Source organism: Chiloscyllium plagiosum, unplaced genomic scaffold (assembly GCF_037043375.1).
Source record: "Chiloscyllium plagiosum isolate Xiang-an unplaced genomic scaffold, Cpla_swu_hap1 HiC_scaffold_12, whole genome shotgun sequence".
NCBI classification, from domain to species: Eukaryota; Metazoa; Chordata; class Chondrichthyes; order Orectolobiformes; family Hemiscylliidae; genus Chiloscyllium; species Chiloscyllium plagiosum.
The window spans coordinates 811,931-824,037 of record NW_028270150.1 but is presented as its reverse complement, the minus strand read 5'-3'; the positions used below and the strand labels follow the sequence as shown (position 1 = coordinate 824,037).

General features: G+C 47.8%; 1 protein-coding gene across 2 annotated transcripts in view; it reads left to right on the top strand.

The window, feature by feature from the left end:
- The window catches only part of LOC148148470 (uncharacterized), a 108,859-nt gene that overhangs the window by 37,367 nt on the left and 59,385 nt on the right, over positions 1-12,107 (top strand). The window contains exon 1 of one of the 2 annotated variants that reach the window (XM_087992369.1): positions 754-846. The exons of the other annotated variant lie outside the window; for it this stretch is intronic. The gene's annotated coding sequence lies outside the window, so the exon portion shown is untranslated. Of the gene's footprint in view, positions 1-753; positions 847-12,107 lie in introns of those variants that run through there. 2 annotated transcript variants of the gene reach the window in all.

The following is a 12,107-nucleotide window of genomic DNA, read 5'->3' as shown; positions in this document are numbered from 1 at the left end:
GGGGCTGTAGCCCATGCCCTGGGTAGGGAGAAGCCAGTGATTGGCTGAAGACAGATTTTGGGTGAGGGGCATTGAAGAGCTGGTGTCAGACAGAGAGAACAGGAACAGATTCTCAGGCTGAGCTGATTGTGATAAATGATCAGAAACAAGTGAACGACCCCCAGTTCAGTGCCTGGTGTGAGAGGGAAGCAGCAACAGAGTTTAGCTCAGACACAGAGAGAGGGACAGAGAAAGAGAGACAAAGAAAGAGAGAGAGAGACAGAGAGAGAGAGACAGAGAGAGAGACAGGGACAGAGAGTGAGAGACAGAGAGAGAGAGAGACAGAGAGAGGGAGTGAGACAGAGAGGGGGAGACAGAGAGAGAGACAGGGACAGAGAGTGAGAGACAGACAGAGAGAGAGACAGAGAGAGGGAGTGAGACAGAGAGAGAGACAGACAGAGTGAGATACAGAGAGAGTGAAACAGAGGGAGACAGTGAGATAGAGACGGGGGTGACAGAGAGAGGGAGACAGAGAGTTAGACAGAGAGATAATGAGACACAGGGTGAAAGAGAGAGAGTGAGACAGAGAGAGACAGACAGACAGGGCGACAGAGAAAGAGTGAGAAAGAAAAATAGGGAGAGACAGAAATAGTCGGAGAGAAATAGAGAGAGGGAGATAGAAAGAGGGAGAGAGAGACATAGAGAAAAGGTCAGAAAGAGAGAGCAAGGGAGAATAAAAATAGAGGCGGGAGAAAACGGACAGAGAGAAAAGCAGAGAAAAGAGACAAAAAGAGAGAGAAAAGAGACTGAGAGAGAGAAGAGGTGCTGAGGCAGGACTGAAATAAAGTGGCTGGCACAGATAACAGGGTGAGTAATAAAGGAGGGGGAATGAGGGAGGGAGGGAGGGTGAGTGTGAGGGAGGGGGAATGAGGGAGGAGGAGTGAGGGAGGGTGAGTGTGAGGGGGAAATGAGGGAGGGAGGGAGAGTGAGGGAGGGTGTGTGAGGGAGGGGGAATGAGGGAGGGAGGAGGAGTGAGGGAGGGTGAGTGTGAGGGGGAAATGAGGGAGGGAGGGAGGGTGAGTGTGAGGGAGGGGGAATGAGGGAGGGAGGGGGAGTGAGGGAGGGTGAGTGTGAGGGAGGGGGAATGAGGGAGGGAGGGGGAGTGAGGGAGGGTGAGTGTGACGGAGGGGGAATGAGGAAGGGAGGAGGAGTGAGGAAGGGTGAGTGTGAGGGGGAAATGAGGGAGAGTGAGGGAGGGCGAGAGTGAGGGAGGGGGAATGAGGGAGGGAGGGGGAGTGTGGGGGGGAATTAGGGAGGGTGATTGCGAGGGAGGGGGAATGAGAGAGGGAGGAGGAGTGAGGGAGGGTGAGTGTGAGGGGGAATGAGGGAGGGAGGGGGAGTGAGGGAGGGTGAGTGTGAGGGAAGGGGAATGAGGGAGGAGAGGGAGTGAGGGAGGGTGAGTGTGGGGGAGTGAGGGAGGGTGAGTGTGGGGAGAATGAGGGAGGGTGAGTGTAAGGGAAGGGGAATGAAGGAGGGAGGGGGAGTGAAGGAGGGTGAGTGTGAGGGAAGGGGAATGAGGGAGGAGGGGGAGTGAGGGAGGGTGAGTGTGGGGGGAATGAGGGAGGGGGAATGAGGGAGGGAGGAGGAGTGAGGGAGGGTGAGTGTGAGGGAACGGGAATGAGGGAGGAGGGGGAGTGAGGGAGGGTGAGTGTGAGGGAAGGGGAATGAGGGAGGGAGGGAGAGTGAGGGAGGGTGAGTGTAAGGGAGGGGGAATGAGGGAGGGAGGGGGAGTGAGGGAGAGTAAGGGAGGGGTAGTGAGGGAGGGAGGGGGAGTGTGGGAGGGGGATTGTGAGGTAGGGGGAGTGAGGGAGGGGGAGTGAGGGAGGGAGGGAGGGAGGAGTGAGGGAGGATGAGTGTGAGGGAGGGGGAGTGAGGGAGGGGGAGTGAGGGAGGGTGTGAGTGTGGGAGAGGGAGGGGGAGTGTGAGGGAGGGACGGGGAGTGAGGGAGGGGGAGTGAGGGAGTGTGTGAGGGAAAATCCCAGTTGGGGAGAGAAAGAGTGAGGGAGTATCTAACCTCATGCTGGCCCTGTCCTGTGAGTGTTTGATGGGGGACAGAGGGTGGTGGTGGAGGGTTGTTTTTCAGACTGGAGGTCTGTGACCAGTGGAGTGCCACAAGGATCAGTGCTGGGCCCTCTACTTTTTGTCATTTACATAAATGATTTGGATGCAAGCATAAGAGGTACAGTTAGTAAGTTTGCAGATGACACCAAAATTGGAGGTGTAGAAGAAGGTTACGTTGGATTACAACAGGATCTTGATCAGATAAGCCAGTGGGCTGAGGAGTGAGAGATGGAGTTTAATTTAAATGGGAGGTGCTGCATTTTGGGAAAGCAAATCCTAGCAGGACGTATACACTTAATGGTAAGGTCCTAGGGAGTGTTGCTGAACAAAGAGACGTTGGAGTGCAGGTTCATAGCTCCTTGAAAGTGGAGTCGCAGGTAGATAGGATAGTGAAGAAGGCGTTTGGAATGCTTTCGTTTATTGGTCAGAGTATTGAGTACAGGAGTTGGGAGGTCATGTTGCGGCTATACAGGACATTGGTTAGGCCACTGTTGGAATATTTTGTGCAATTCTGGTCTCCTTCCTATCAGAAAGATGTTGTGAAACTTGAAAGGGTTCAGAAAAGATTTACAAGGATGTTGCCAGGGTTGTAGGATCTGAGCTACAGGGAGAGGTTGAACAGGATGGGGCTGTTTTCCCTGGACCATCAGAGGCTGAGAGGTGACCTTATAGAGGTTTACAAAATTATGAGGGGCACGGATAGGATAAATAGACAAAGTCTTTTCCCTGGGGTCAGGGAGTCCAGACCTAGAGGGCATAGGTTTAGGGTGAGAGGAAAAGATATAAAAGAGACCTAAGGGGCAACTTTTTCACAAAGAGGATGGTACGTGTATGGAATGAGCTGCCAGAGGAAGTGGTGGAGGCTGGTACAATTGCAACATTTAAGAGGCATTTGGTTGGGTATATGAATAGGAAGGGTTTGGAGGGACATGGGCTGGGTGCTGGCAGGTGGGACTAGATTGGGTTGGGATATCTGGTCGGCATGGATCGAAGGGTCTGTTTCCGTGCTGTACAACTCTATGACTCTGAGTTTAGAAGGATGGAGGGGTGGAGGGGGAAAAGCTGATTGAAAATTACAGAATACTGACAGGCCTGGATAGAGTGGACATGGAGAAGATGTTTCCACCAGTCGGAAAGACTGGGATCCGCAGGCACAGCCTCAGTGTGAAGGAACTGAGATGATGAGGAATTTCTTCAGCCAGAGGGTGGTGACTCTGAAACTCCTTGCTGCAGAGGCTAAGTCACTGTGTGTATTTAAGACAGGTGGCAGCTCAGTGGTTAGCACTGCTGCCTCACAGCGTCAGGGACTTGGGTTTGCACATTGTCCCTGTGTCTGCGTGGGTTTCTCCCATGATCCAAAGATGTGCAGGCCATGGGAAATTATCTATAGTGACTAGATTAGATTAGATTAGGTCCCCTACAGTGTGGAAACAGGCCCTTCAGCCCAACAAGTCCACACTGACACTCCGCAGAGTAATCCATCCAGACCCATTTCCTTCTGACCAGCATACCTAACACTGTGGGCAATTTAGAATGGTCAATTCACCTATCCTGCACATTTTTGGACTGTGGGAGGAAACCGGAGGAAACCCACGCAGACACGGGGAGAATGTGCAGGATAGGTGAATTGACCATTCTAAATTGCCCACAGTGTTAGGTATGCTGGTCAGAAGGAAATGGGTCTGGATGGATTACTCCACACAGACAGTCTGCCCGAGGCTGGAATCAAACCTGGGACCCTGGTGCAGTGAGGCAGCAGTGCTAACCACTGAGCCACTGTTCCATCCGTAGTGCTGAGGGATATGTAGGTTAGGTGCATTAGTCAAGGGTAAATGTACAGTAATTGGAATGGGTGTGGGTGGCTTACTCTTCAGAGTGTTAGTGTGGACCTGTTGGGCCGAAGGGCCTGTTTCTTCACTGTAGGGTTTCGATGAAGTATATAGAGCGGTTGTTGATGAGTAAGGGGATAAAGGGTTACAGGGAGAAGGCAGGAGAATGGAAATGAGAAACCTATCAGCCATAATCGAATAGCAGAGGAGACTCGATGGGCCGAATGGTCTAACTCTGCTCCTTTATTTGATGATTGTATGGAGAGTGAGTGTAAGGGAGATGAGTTTGTTTATTGCACATGTCTCTGATTTCCTGTTTAATGCCATTCCCAAGGTCACCCCTGCAGCTTGGGGGTCTCTACAATTCCCATTCATGAATTTTGCCCCCTGGTGTGTCTTTACTCTACTCATCCAGAGTCCACATTGTCAGAGTTAATATCCTTCCTCTCTATTATATTAATTTCCTCTTTAACCAGTAAAGGCAATTCCACCAACTTGCCTTTTTGCCTGGTCTTCCTAATTACTGAATACTCCTGATATTCAGCACCCCTTCCTAGTCTCTGAACAGCCATGGCTCCATACTTCCAACCTGTTGTTATTGACTGCTGCGTTTATCTGCCCACTTTATTGTGAGTGCCCCATATATTCGGACACAAAGCCTTGAGTATTGTCTTCTTAATATTTTTAGTCTTGTTCACGTTATTTTGAACTTTGGCTTCAATTCCCTGCTAATCACTTTTCTCATTGTCGTGGTTTTGGGTATGTTCACTGATTTTAATTTGCAGACATTTTTAACCCCTGTCTAGGTGACATCTTCTGTGCTTTGGAGCCTCTTTTGAAGCAATGTTGTACTGTGTCCTCTGGAATTTATTTGGGTCTGTTCCTGCTGCTTTCGGTTGTTTGTAGTAGTGGCTGGTATACTGAGTCTAGGTCAATGTGCTTGTTGATTGAGTCCGTGGTTGAGTGCTATGCTTCTAGGAATTCTCTGGCTATTCTCTTTCTGGCTTGTGCTGTGATTGTTGTGCTGTCCCACTCGAATTTGTGGTCCCTGTAATTTACGTAATTTACAGGATTCCATGCAAAGACTGCACAAAACACAATATAGGGCAAACAGGCAGACAACTAACAGTCCACTTCCATGAACACCAACTAGCCACTAAATGCCATGATCAGATGCTCCTATTGTCATACACACAGATGACAGGGACCACAAATTCGAGTGGGACAGCACAATAATCACAGCACAAGCTAAACAGAGGGCAAGGACGCAGTTATGCTGCAGTTATATAAAACCCTGACGAGGCTCCACGTGGAGTACTGAAAGCATGTCAGGGCATCACACCTTAGGAAGGTTGAATTGGCCTCAGAGGGAGGGAGTACAATGAAGGTTCACAAGAATGATGATTGGATTTTAGAGGTTAGGTTATGCATCAAGGTGATACAAATGAGGCCTGTTTCCTCTGCAATGTAGAAGGCTAATGGGTGGTCTGATCGAAATCCGAGAGATATTGACAGGAAAAGACAGAGTAGATAAACTATTTCCATGGGTTGAGGATTCTAGAACTTGATGGCGTAGTCTGAAAGTTAGTACCAGATTATTCAGGAATGATGTTAGGAAGCAATTCTCCTCATAAAGGATGGGAGAGGTTTGGAACTCTCTTCCACAAATGACAGTTGATGCTGGATCAGTTGTTAATTTAAAATCAGAAATAGATAAATTTGTGTTAAGCAAAGGTTTTAGAACATAGAACATAGAAAAATACAGCGCAGTACAGGCTCTTCGGCCCTCGATGTTGTGCCGATCCAAGCCCACCTAACCTACACTAGCCCACTATCCTCCATATGCCTATCCAATGCCCGCTTAAATGCCCATAATGAGGGAGAGTCCACCACTGCTACTGGCTGGGCATTCCATGAAATCACGACTCGCTGAGTAAAGAACCTACCCCTAACATCTGTCCTATACCTACCCCCCCTTAATTTAAAGCTATGCCCCCTTGTAATAGCTGACTCCATACGTGGAAAAAGGTTCTCACGGTCAACCCTATCTAAACCCCTAATCATCTTGTACACCTCTATCAAGTCACCCCTAAACCTTCTTTTCTCTAGTGAAAACAGCCCCAAGTGCCTCAGTCTTTCCTCATACGATTTTCCTTCCATACCAGGCAACATCCTGGTAAACCTCCTCTGCACCCGTTCCAGTGCCTCCACATCCTTCCTATAGTATGGCGACCAAAACTGCACACAATACTCCAGATGCGGCGACACCAGAGTCTTATACAACTGCAACATGATCTCAGGGCTCCGGAACTCAATTCCTCTACCAATAAAAGCCAGTACGCCATATGCCTTCTTCACCGCACTATTTACCTGGGTGGCAACTTTCAGAGATCTGTGTACATGGACACCAATATCCCTCTGCTCATCCACACTACCAAGTATCCGACCATTAGCCCAGTACCCCATCTTTTTATTACTCTTACCAAAGTGAATCACCTCACATTTAGCTACATTGAATGCCATTTGCCACCTTTCTGCCCAGTTCTGCAGCTTATCTATATCCTACTGTAACCTGACACATCCTTCCTCACTGTCTACAACTCCACTGACTTTCTTATCATCCGCAAACTTGCTCACCCAACCTTCTAGCCCCTCCTCCAGGTCATTTATAAAAATGACAAACAGCAATGGTCCCAAAACAGATCCTTGCGGAACACCGCTAGTAACTGCACTCCAAGATGAACCTTTGCCATCAACTACTACCCTCTGTCTTCTTCCAGCCAGCCAACTCCTAATCCAAACCTCCAACTCACCCTCAATGCCATACCTCCGTATTTTTTGCAGTAGCCTACCATGGGGAACCTTATCAAACGCCTTACTAAAATCCATATACACCACATCTACCGCTTTCCCCTCGTCCACCTCCTTAGTCACCTTCTCAAAGAATTCAATAAGGTTTGTGAGGCACGACCTGCCCTTCACAAAACCATGCTGACTATCCTTGATCACATTATTCCTGTCCAGATGTTCATAAATCCTATCCCTTAGAATTCTCTCTAAGATTTTGCCCACAACAGAAGTGAGACTCACCAGCCAATAGTTACTAGGGTTATCCCTACTCCCCTTCTTGAACAAGGGAACCACATTTGCTAGCCTCCAATCTTCTGGCACTACTCCTGTAGACAACGAGGACATAAAAATCAAGGCCAATGGCTCTGCAATCTCCTCCCTTGCTTCCCGGAGAATCCTAGGATAAATGCCATCAGGCCCAGGGGACTTATCTATTTTCACCCTTTCCAGAATTTCCAACACCTCTTCTCTACATACCTCAAAGCCATCCATTCTACTTAATTGTGACTCGGTACTCACATCGACAACAATGTCCTGTTCCTGATTGAATACTGACGAAAAGTATTCATTCAGTGTCTCCCCAATCTCTTCGGCCTCCACACGCAACTTCCCACTACTATCCTTGACTGGACCTATTCCTACCCTAGTCATTCTTTTATTCCTGACATACCTATAGAAAGCCTTTGGGTTTTCCCTAATCCTACCAACTAAGGACTTTTCATGTCCCCTCCTTGCTGCTCTTAGCTCTCTCTTCAGATCCTTCCTGGCTACCTTATAACTCTCAATCGCCCCAATTGAACCTTCACTCCTCATCTTTACATAGGCCGCCCTCTTCCATTTAACAAGGGATTCCAATTCCTTATTAAAGCACGGCTCCCTCACACCTTTCCTCCCTGCCTGACAGGTACATACTTATCAAGGACACGCAATAGTTGCTCCTTGAACAAGCTCCACATATCAGTTACGCCCTTGTCTTGAAGCTTACTTTTCCAAGCCACACATCCTAAGTCATGCCTCACCGCATCATAATTTCCCTGCCCCCAGCTATAACTCTTGCCCTGTAGTGCACACTTATCCCTCTCCATCACTAGAGTAAAAGTCACCGAATTGTGGTCACTGTCCCCAAAGTGCTCCCCTACCTCCAATTCTAATACCTGGCCTGGTTCGTTACCCAGAACCAAATCCAGTATGGCCTCACCTCTTGTTGGCCTATCTACATATTGTGTCAGGAAACCCTCCTGCACACATTGGACAAACACTGACCCATCTAACGAACTCGAGCTATAGCTTTCCCAGTCAATATCAGGAAAGTTAAAGTCCCCCATAACAACCACCCTATTACTTTCACTCTTCTCTTGAATCATCCTCGCAATCCTTTCTTCTACGTTTCTAGGACTATTAGGAGGCCTGTAAAAAATTACTAACAGGGTGAGCTCACCTTTCCTATTCCTAACCTCAGCCCAAACTACCTCAAATGGCGAGTCTTCATCCATCGTCCTTTCCACCGCTGTAATACTATCTTTGACAAGAGATAATGTTCAAAGGCAGGTATGAGGAGTTCGGCCACAGAAGAGCCATGATCTCATTGGATGGTGGAACAGGCTCGAGGGGCTGAATGGCCTACTTCTGTTCCTGTGTCACACATCCCCCAGAACCATTCCCATGCCCCAGGAATCTGAAAACTAGCCCCTAATCCCATCTCTTCAGGCATGTGTTTCTCTGATATATCTTGCTGTTTCTACTCTGACCAGCATGTGGCACTGGTAGTAATCCTGACATCACAGTGGCTCAGTGGTTAGCACTATTACCTCATCAGCGCTAGGGTCCCAGGTTCAATCCCAGCCTCGGGTGACTGTCTGTGTAGAGTGTGCACGTTCTCCCTGTGTCTGTGCGGGTTTCCTCCCACAGTCCAAAGATGTGTAGGTCCGGTGAATTGGCCATGCTGAATTGCCCACAGTGTTAGGTGCATTACTCAGAGGGAAATGGGACTAGGTGGGTGACCCTTTGAAGGGTCTGCGTGGACTGGTTGGGCCAAAGGGCCTGTTTCCATGCGGTAGGGTAGGGGAGGGAATGGAATGGAATCACTATCTCTGAAGTTTCTAAATACTTCCTACTTCTGTATGTTCTGTCATTAGGGTCACATCCCTGTTTTATCTATGTCATTGATACTGATGTGCACCACAACCACTGGCTGTTCACCACCACTGCACACCTCTGGAATGTTCTGTCACCCTTGACCCGAGCACTGGGGAAACACCATACCATCCTGTCTACTCCCTTTACAATTGAATTCCCGATAATTATTGCATTCCACACTTTCTCCTCTGGCCATGTGCAGTGAGCTAACTATAGTGCTGCAAATTCAGCTGCTGTCACTTTCTTCTGATAGACCATTCCCCCAACAGTATCCAAAGTGGTCAATGGCAACAGGAGAGGCCTGCACTTCCTGCCTTGACCAACATCTCTGCCTGGTGGTTACCCCATTCCCTTTCTTATCTTGTTGTGTGTCCACCTCTGTCTGTGCTATCCAGGACTCTCTCAGCAGGAACTACAGCTGCACACACACACTAGTCCCAGGCCCTGGGAAATGTTAGATCCAGAGAAGAACAGTTTCAAGCTCTGCGACTGTGGCTTACTCTTTGGATAAAATACTCAGATTGCCCTGAAAGTCAAATAATATTAATTACGCTAGAGTCCTTTATCTTTGCACCTCTGCATTATTGTCCGTATGATCTATAAATGCCAAATAAAGACCCTATAAACTATAATCAATAAAAATAGTAATAATACTCACCAAATTAGAACTGGGTCACCCAGTCAGCTGTGTCTGATTGCTCTGCATCGCCTTGTCAATCCTGACCTCAGGAACTATGTCACTGGATCAACACCATGTTCTCTCTCTCAGTCTGGTCTCTGCTGCTTCCTGATAAACATGTTCCTGTGTCCGATCCAGTATTTACTGTTTGTACCTTTAGATCTCATTGACTTTGTTTCAGATGCTGTGCACAGTTAGAAAAGAAATTTCAGGTGTTTGATCGATTTGGCTGTTTAATTTCCTTAAAGCCTATTGGCTCTGGGCCTGATTCTGCCTTTTACTCTATAATTAATTTACCTGTTAAATTCCCGATTTGACCCAAATTCCCAGTTCCTCACTCTTTCAGCCTCAATCCAATGAGGTCTCCCTCACTCTGACAGTGTAGCTGTCCCTGACCAGGAGGAAGATACTGAATTATTAGAGGAAGCCAGCATGGAAGGTAAATGGATGGACTTAAAAAGGGTTAGGGAAGTGAGTATTGATCCAATTCCAGACTGAGAATGGGGAGGAGGACATAATGAAGAAATTAGCAAATTTGATGTTGCTGTTTTGAGTGTAGAGGACATGAACAACACCCCAGAAATGATTATAAATCGAGAGGGGGGAGGGAAGGAGACACTTAGTGAAGTGGTGATGGGGCTGGGAGCTGACCAGTCTTGAAGTCTTGGTGCAGGTGGATAACACTATGGTGGCTTGGATAGGGTGGATAGGAAAGCACTCTTTCCATCCTTAGAGGGGACATTAACCAGGGGCTTGGATTTAAGACAAGACGGCAAAAGACAAGAGGGAAGTTGAGTAGAAATATTTTATACACAGAGGACAGTGATAGTCTGCAACTCACTGCCTGAAATGATGGTTGAGTCCAAACTCCCATAAACCTGAGGCAGTATGTAAACATTCACTTGCATTTCCATAGGATCTGGGATGATGGGCCAAGAGCTGGAAAATGAGATGAATATAATCAGATCCTTGTTGTCCTGCATGGACCTGATGGGTTGGATGTTCACCAACTGTGCTGTATGAGCCTGTGAATTACCAAGTGGAACACTGTTAATGGAGTGTACATGAACTTTCGAAAGACATTCAATACAGAGCTGCACAAAACAAACCGATGAAAAATATATAGCTGTCAGAATATAAGGGACGTGATCAAAATTGGCAGAGTGACAGGATGCAGAGAGTAATGGGTATTGGGTATTTGTTAGGCTGGAGGAAGATTTGTTGGAGGGTTTGATTAGATTAGATTAGATTCCGTACAGTGTGAAAACAGGCCCTTCAGCCCAACAAGTCCACACCGACCCTCTGAAGGGCAACCCACCCAGACCCATTCCCCTACATTTGCCCCTTCACCTAACACTACGGGCAATTTAGCATGGCCAATTCACCTAACCTGCACATTTTTGGACTGCGGGAGGAAATCAGAGCACCCAGAGAAAACCCACACAGACACGGGGAGAATGTGCAAACTCCACACAGGCAGTTGCCTGAGGTGGGAATTGAACCTGGGTCCCTGGCACTGTGAGGCAGCAGTGCTCACCACTGTGGCACCGTGCCACCCTTTCCCCAGGTGAGGATGGGGCAGTGGGGGCAGGGGAATGGAACAGAGAACATAGAACATTACAGAGCAGTACAGGCCCTTCGGCCCTCGATGTTGCGCCAACCTGTGAAACCAATTTGAAGCTCATCTAACCTACACTGATCCATTATTATCCATATGTATGTCCAATGCCCGTTTAAATGCCCTTAACCTCGGTGAGTCTACTACTGTTGCAGGTAGGCTGTTCCACATTCCTACTACTCTCTGAGTAAAGAAACTACTGCTGATATCTGTCCTAAATCTATCACCCCTCAATTTAAAGCTATGTCCCCTCGTGTTAGCCTTCACCATCTGAGGAAAAACGCTCTCACTGTTCACCCTATCTAACCCTCTGAGTATCTTATACGTCTCGATTAAGTCACCTCTCAACCTTCTTCTCTCTAATGAAAACAGTCTCAATTCCCTCAGCCTTTCCTCGTAAGACCTTCCCTCCATACAGGCAACATCCGAGTAAATCTCCTCTGCACCCTTTCCAAAGCTTCCACATCCTCCCTATAATGCGGTGACCAGAACTGTACACAATACTCCAGGTGCAGCCTTATCAGAGTCTTGTACAGCTGAAACATGACCTCGTGGCTCCAAAACGCAATCCCCCTACCAATAAACGCCAACACACCATATGCCTTCTTAACAACCCTATCAAACTGGGTCACAACTTTAAGGGATTTACACACCTGGACACTGAGTTCTCTCTGTTCATCGACACTTTCAACATTTTTACCATTAGCCCAGTACTCTGCATTCCTGTTGCTTCTTCCGAAGTGAACCTTCCACATTAAACTCCATTTGCCACCTCTCAGCCCAGCTCTGCAGCTTATTTATGTCCCTCTGTAACCCACAACATCCTTCGGCACTATCCACAATTCTGCCTACCTTTGTGTCATCCACAAATTTACTAACCCATCCTTCTTCACCC